General features: G+C 57.6%; 1 long non-coding RNA gene across 1 annotated transcript in view; it reads left to right on the forward strand.

Annotated features, from left to right (window-relative positions):
• The window catches only part of LOC114070863, an 11,079-nt gene extending 5,177 nt beyond the window's left edge, over positions 1-5,902 (forward strand). Inside the window, exons 2-3 of the long non-coding RNA XR_003573972.1 lie at positions 1,362-1,450; positions 5,833-5,902. This is a non-coding gene — a long non-coding RNA (uncharacterized LOC114070863). The remainder of the gene's footprint in view (positions 1-1,361; positions 1,451-5,832) is intronic.
• The last annotated feature ends 684 nt before the right edge of the window (positions 5,903-6,586 follow it).

Below are 6,586 nucleotides of genomic sequence, written 5' to 3' on the forward strand. Positions count from 1 at the left end.
CTGGGAATCCCTGGCCGGGAGGGGAGCGGTGCCAAGCTCAGCTCCCAGAAATCCCACACTCCTTTGTTCCTGGCAGAGCTGCTGGCAGCGCCGGGGTTGGGCTGAGGAGCTCCAGCCTCCAGCTGGGAAAAGCTCTGGGAGCAAAACTGCCCGGGAGAGGCTGTGCCAGAGCTGCCAGGGTGCAGAGAGCGAGGAAATTGGGATGAACCCACCAGCTCTGAGCCCACAGTGGGGTCCTGCTGTGGATCCCGTGTGGTGGGAACCATGGAATCCTGGAGAGGGGCAGGGGGACAACCACCTCCCTGCACCAACAATGGGGATTTCCAGCCTGTTCCATGCTCATGGGAAGCACAGCCCAGGAAGCTCAGCCCTGGGCTGGGAGGTCTGTCTGTCTGCAAGGCACTGCCCTCCCTGGCTGGGTGCCAATCTCATCCCCCATCATCCCAACGGGATCCAGTCAGACCTGCATTTTCCCCTCTCAGGGTGGTGGTTTCTTCCACCTGCTGTGCAAATCCCTCCAACAAGCTGTTGGGCCTTATGGAAAATCCTCTCCCACCTCCTGCACGGGAGGGTTGGGAATAGCTGTGCTCCAGCCAAGAATCCCTGTGGTGCTGTGGGAGCTGTGGGGCCGTGATGGGGACGTGCCCGTGGGTGTGTCTGGGACAGAGAGGTGCCATGGATCACTGTCAGAGTTCCTGCTGTTTTGGGAATGGGAATGGCATAAAGGGCTGATGGCCCATCCCTGGAAGTGTCCAAGGCCACGTTGGATGGGACTTGGAGCACCCTGGTCTAGTGGAAGGTGTCCCTGCCCATGGACATGGCTGAGCTTTAAGGTCCCTTCCAACCCAAACCGTTCTGGGATTCTGGCATTCCCGGGAGTTTGGGTGCTGGAGCTGTTGGCAAAGCCTGATCCATCAGTGATTCCTGGGTGAGGGTCCCTGTGCAGCCATGGCCAGCCCAGCCCTTCTCCCTGGAGCATCCCTGCTGTCCCCCAGGACAATGGGAGCTCTCAATTCCTGGAGAATAAGTGGCCTCTGTGCCGGGTACGGGCCCAGCTCCGGCTGCCCTCGGGGCCTGGGGGGCTCCAGAGGGATGGGGCCACATCCTGCTCCTCTGTGCCAGCTGTGCTGCTTGGGATGCCATGGCTGTGCCTGCTGCCAGCTCCCAGAGCCTCTGGAGGCTGGGAATGACAGGGGGGGGGGGGGGGCAGGAGCTAATCCTAATCCCACCAGGAGCGTTATCCCTGGCACTGGTGGCTGCACACCCCCCTGGTGATCTCGAGGATCAGGGTTTGCACCTGCTGGGGCTTGGGGCAGGTGGCAGAGGTGCTGCTGTAACCAGAGGGTCTCCCTTTCTTCCAGGCTCGAGGAGCACCCACGATTCCCTGAGCTCCACGTCCGTCCCGGGGTGTCCGGAGCACCCGCCCAGCCCGCGGAGCAGAGCAGGGCAGGTGAGAGCCCCACCCCGAGGGATCCCGGGGGCTGGAGAGGGATGGGAACGGCCCAGGGATGTGGTGCCATGCCCAGGGTGGGGGTCTGCCATCCACAGCCCCTCTCCCAGGAATCCCTCTCCCAAAAATCCCAGATTTCTCTGGCAGCAGGGCCAGGAGAGCGCTTGTTATCAGGAGCGGTGCAGCAGCTGCCACGGCTCTCCTCCTCCCAAAATGTGACCTTGCATCCCAAAAAACCCTCTGTTCATCAGATGCACGGAATACTCAGTCCCTGTGGAAATGCTGAGTACTTTAGGCAAATGATGAAAAAGCAGGAATAATCTACAGGAACGTTGGCCACGGCCGAGCATCCCGTGCTGGCCCAGCCTGTGGGACGCTGGCTCTGGCCCTTCCCAAGGGATCACAAGGATCTCTCCAACCTCTGGCAAAGAGAGTTGCCTGTGCTGCCCTCCTATGAAGTGCAAAAAACCCCAATTCCAGAGCTAAAACACAAGGAAATACAGGGAAAAGGCCAGATTTGAGGCACATCCCAGGGCAGGGCGGGGGGGACATCGCGGCCGCTCCCGCGCCAGCTCCCGGCGCTCTTTGTGCCGGAATAACAAGGCTCCATTGGCTTTCTATGGATGTTTCCCTTCTCCCAGGGGCTGGAGCACAAGGCAGGGCTTGTCCTGGCTCTGGCTCCCTGGAGGGCAGGGGGTGGGCTGGCAGAGAGGGGGGTCAGTGCCTCCCTCATCCCGACCCGGCCGTGCCGTGACCTTCACCCACCCCGGCTCTGGCGCTTCCTCACTCTGGCCGGGAAACGGGGTCCTGGAGCCCGGAATATTTACTGGAGAATGTTTGTTTTGCTTCTTCTTCTATTTATTTCTTTTTTGGTCTTTTCTCTTTGCTTCATCTCTCTTGGAAGAGTTTTACCCCCAGCTGGGGTGAGCTTCCAAAACACCCCGGTGGTTTTGGGATCTGTCCAGGAGCGATGGGCTGGGGTGGGAAAGGAGCCCCCCTGTGCTCTGTGGAGCACCCCAGGGTGCTCATTCCCAGGAACATTTTGAGTGTTTTGGGTGGAAAACAGCGAGTGAGGGAGAGCTGTTCCCTCAAGGACTCAAGCCCCTGCTGGTTACCCTGTTTGCCAGGATAAATAAGGTTCTGTGGTTCATGTCCCGTGCAAAAGCTGGGGCTTGGAAAGGGATTTTTTCAAGCTATCCCGAAAGGAACAATGGGAGTGCTCCCAGCAGGCTTTATCTCCCCATTTTTTTACCCTCACCCACCCAGCATCTCCCCAAGGAATTTCTTCCCCCCTTTCTCCCCACAACCTCCATCCCTTTCTTACCCCACACGAGGCTTTTCCCCTCTTCACAGCTAAAAAGCAGGTGATTTTGGGAGGGCTTGGATTGATGGCATTCTCCCACTGGAGGTGTTCTCTTGGAATACAAACAGCCCCGTTTATTCTGCTCCAAACTGCCGGATCCTGGCTGGAAAAATCTGCTGGAGCCCATGATGTGTGCTGGGATATGAAATAACTCTCATGGATGAGCCTCTGGCGCAGTCACACACTTGTGTCAACACGGGAAAAGAGACTTTTCCCCCTCTCAGACTTCCCTAAAACCCCCTCAAGTTGAGAAAAAGCATGTAAGGTTTTTTTTTTCCCTGAAGGAAACATTATTCCAAGAAGCTGGAGGAGGGTGAAATGCTGTGGCCAGTGACCCAGGGCAGCTCCAGGGGCCAGAAACGCTTTGTGCTCCATCAGGATGTTTCCTCTGGCTGCCCGGGGTGGGAAGGAGCTGGGAAACAGAGTGGGAGGAAAACTGTGCTTGTTTACTGAGGGTTTATTGATGAGAATGAGATTTGAGTTTCTTCTCAGCACACAGACCCACGAGAGGTTTGATTTGCCTCCCCCAGAAAGGTTTTTCTGGAGGGAAAAATGGTCCAAAATGGGGCTCTGTGAGTGCCAGGACTGGTTTTTGCATCATTCCAGGCGGTCCATGGTGTCTGTGGGACATGGGAAGTGCCTGGGAAGCAGCCCCCTGGTCGAGGAGAGATGGGGAGGAGACATCTGGCCTCGCTTGGTGCCTTTTTCCCACTGGCTTGGGAAGAGGAGAGGCCCTTCCCAGGCCATCAGGGGTCTCTAGAAAGGAGAAATCCTTGAAAAGTTGAACTCCAGGGAAATCCCAGTGACTTTCTTCTGGGCTGGAACAAACTCAGCTGGCAGAAATCGCTTCAGAAACATTCATCTGTCTTTTGTGCTTTGTTCTGACCGTGCTAATGGGATTAATCCTGAAGATTTGTAAAGCCAACTGCTCTTCCCGAGCCGTCCCTGCATCTCCTCCTTGTCTGTGCACTAAGGACGAGTGGCTTTCCCAAAGTGAAGGGCGCCTGCCAACAATCCCACCTCGGGGCTCCCTGTGCTGCGGGATCGCTGCTGGGAAGCCTGGATGGAGGGGCTGGGAATGGGACAGTGTTTTGTAGGAACAGCCTCCTTTCTCGAGGCCCCTCTCAGTGCCTTTATTCCGGTGTTTATTGGAGCCTGAAGGTGTTTCCTGTGGTGGGTGCAGAGCTGGAGCCGCTCCCTCAGCTTCTCCCCTCTGCCGCTCCAGCTGTTTGTGCCATCAGCCAGCCGTATCCATACGCAGGAAAACAGGAGTTCTGCTGTGGGATTGGGGTCTCCAGAGTGACCCCTCCCCTGCTCTGAGGGCTGTGGGTGTGTGGGGATGGTGGGAATGGGGTGTGTCATCAGTGGTGTGAACAGGCACGAGCCCCGGGACAGGCGCCCCAGCACCTCATCCGTGGGAAAATGGGAAAAGGGAGCCGGAGTGGGGGGAGATGGGAGCAGGAAAACCCTCTCCCTGCATGGCTGAGCCACCTCTCCCCTCCCCGAGGGAGCAGGGGGCTGCTGGCACCTCCTCCTGCCTTGTGTGGCATCATCTGGCAGGGACAGCCAAGGGCACGGTGTCCCAGGGCCAGCAAAGCCAAAATGACGCAGTTGCCTCAGCAGCTTTGAGGGTTTGGAGGTCAAACCTATGGCAGCACCAGGAAAAGGAGCTTCTTCCCAAGCAGGACAATGTTTTTTCTGGGGGGGAGCAGAGCTGTCTCCATCCCCATCCCCAGAGCGTCTGTGCTCTGGTGGTGGTGGGAGCTGGAGGAGCTCTGGGAGCTGGAGGAGCTCTGGGGGCTGGAGGAGCTCTGGGAGCTGGAGGAGCTCTGGGAGCTGGAGGAGCTCTGGGAGCTGGAGGAGGGCCCAACACCACTGATAATATCTTGGAGCCATAACTCAGAGCCATCCAAACCACAGTGGCTGCAGGGAGCCCTAATGGGGAGCTTTACCCCTCATTGTCCTTATCTGCAGGGGGATGGGCAGGTTTTGGCTCATAAAAACCCGTATTTTCAGTGGTCAGTGTCTAATCCTGAACTGACCCTGTGTGCAACTCAGAAAATCCTTGCTCCCCCAGTCCCTGTGACCTTCTCAGGCCGCCAGGACACGCTTTGGGGACTCTGATCCCCATCCCTGAGGCGCTGCAGCACGTTGTCAGCCCATGTGGGTGTGTGGGCTCTGCCTGACATCCCTTCCTGCTCCTGGGAACACCTGAACAATCCCTGCCCATCAGCCCGTGCCGGATTTCGCACAAACCACCGTTTCTCAAAGGTCAGGCCGAGGCTTCTTGCGGAGAAGCACAAATTCCAGAATAGAAACCTTTGCAAGCGCTCCAGCTGAGGAGTTTTCTCCACGGCAGCGCACAAAGGAGCTGACTCACAGCAAACCTGCGCGAGGCAGGGGTGCTGTTTGACACCCCGGGCTGCTCCCGGGGGTGCTGGGCAGGTTAACGAGCGGTTAATTGCGTGTGAGTCAGGTAATGGGCCTGGGACGTAAATACTTCTACTGCCGATGCTCTCAGGAGCAAAAAAGACTTCTCGGAATCCCAGAGTGGTTTGGGTGGAAGGGATCTTAAATATTATCCCTGCAACGGGCAGGGACACCTTCCACTGTCCCAGGCTGCTCCAGGTTCATCCATCCCGGCCTTGGACACTTCCAGGGATCCAGGGGCAGCCACAGCTTCTCTGGGCAACCTGTGCCAGGGCCTGCCCACCCTCCCAGCCAGGAATTCCTTCCCAATCTCCCACCTAACGCCGCCCTGTTAATTTAAAGCCGCTGTTTGCGTGGATCACTCTGTTCTCTAGAAGAAGGTCGGCAGCGATGCGCGATCACCCCAAACGGGGAGGAGGAGCTGGCTCGGGGGGCTCAGCCTCGTGCTCGGCTCCTGCAGGAATTCCCCCGGGAACATCCCGCTGTGGGTCGGCTCCTGCCCCGAGGGAGCAGCAGGAAAGGTTTGTGTGTTTTCTCTCGGCCTGCCGGGGTGGTGAATTGAATGTTTTTGCTTTCCCTCTCTGCACAGAGCTCTTGTCGAGTCAATGAGGGACCTGCACAAGTCTAACGTGCTGGGGAGCAAGCACGGCAGCCTGGTGAGTGTCCGCGCTGGGCATCTTAATGAGCCTGGGACAGACGGAGCCTTAGGAACGGCAGGACGAGCGAGCCAGGGCTGGCCCTGCTCTCCCAGTCGCTTGGCACAAAGAGAACCCCCTCAGTTTGCCCCTCTCGGCTCGGTCTGGAGGCTGGCTGGGGGTTTACAGCCGGTGCCCACGGGTGATGCTCTGGGCGTGGAAACCAAGGACCCGATGGGCCGAAATGTTCGATCTTCGGGAGCCTCGTTAGCGTGAAAGCCATTAATGGGAACAAAAGCCGTTTTCAAGGTTGAATTGAGAAGCATCAGAGCATTAGAGAGCTGGGGAGATTAAAATCAGCATTTGTTTGGCTCTAATCTAATGTGCATGGAACAATAAGCATTTGATGACTAATTTTGGCAGTGCTGGCTCTCTTATCAAAATATAGCCGTTTCGTTTCGAGCTTGGCTTTAGGGGCTGGATTCCAGCGGCAGAAATCCCACATCCCTGCTCAGCCCACTGGGCATGGCTGAGCACACCCTGTGTGTCCAGGGCAGCCCGGGCACGACATGTCTGGGCTGCTGCTTTAGGGGTGATGCGGTGCTGGGTGATGCTGTTTGGGGTGATGCAGTGGTGGGTGATGCTGTTTAAGGTGATGCAGTGCTGGGTGATCCCATTTTGGGGTGATGCAGTGGTGGGTGATGCTGT

This window comes from Empidonax traillii, unplaced genomic scaffold, assembly GCF_003031625.1.
Source record: "Empidonax traillii isolate 1590-97213 ecotype Southwest subspecies unplaced genomic scaffold, ASM303162v1 scaffold1720:size69070, whole genome shotgun sequence".
Taxonomy (NCBI): Eukaryota; Metazoa; Chordata; class Aves; order Passeriformes; family Tyrannidae; genus Empidonax; species Empidonax traillii.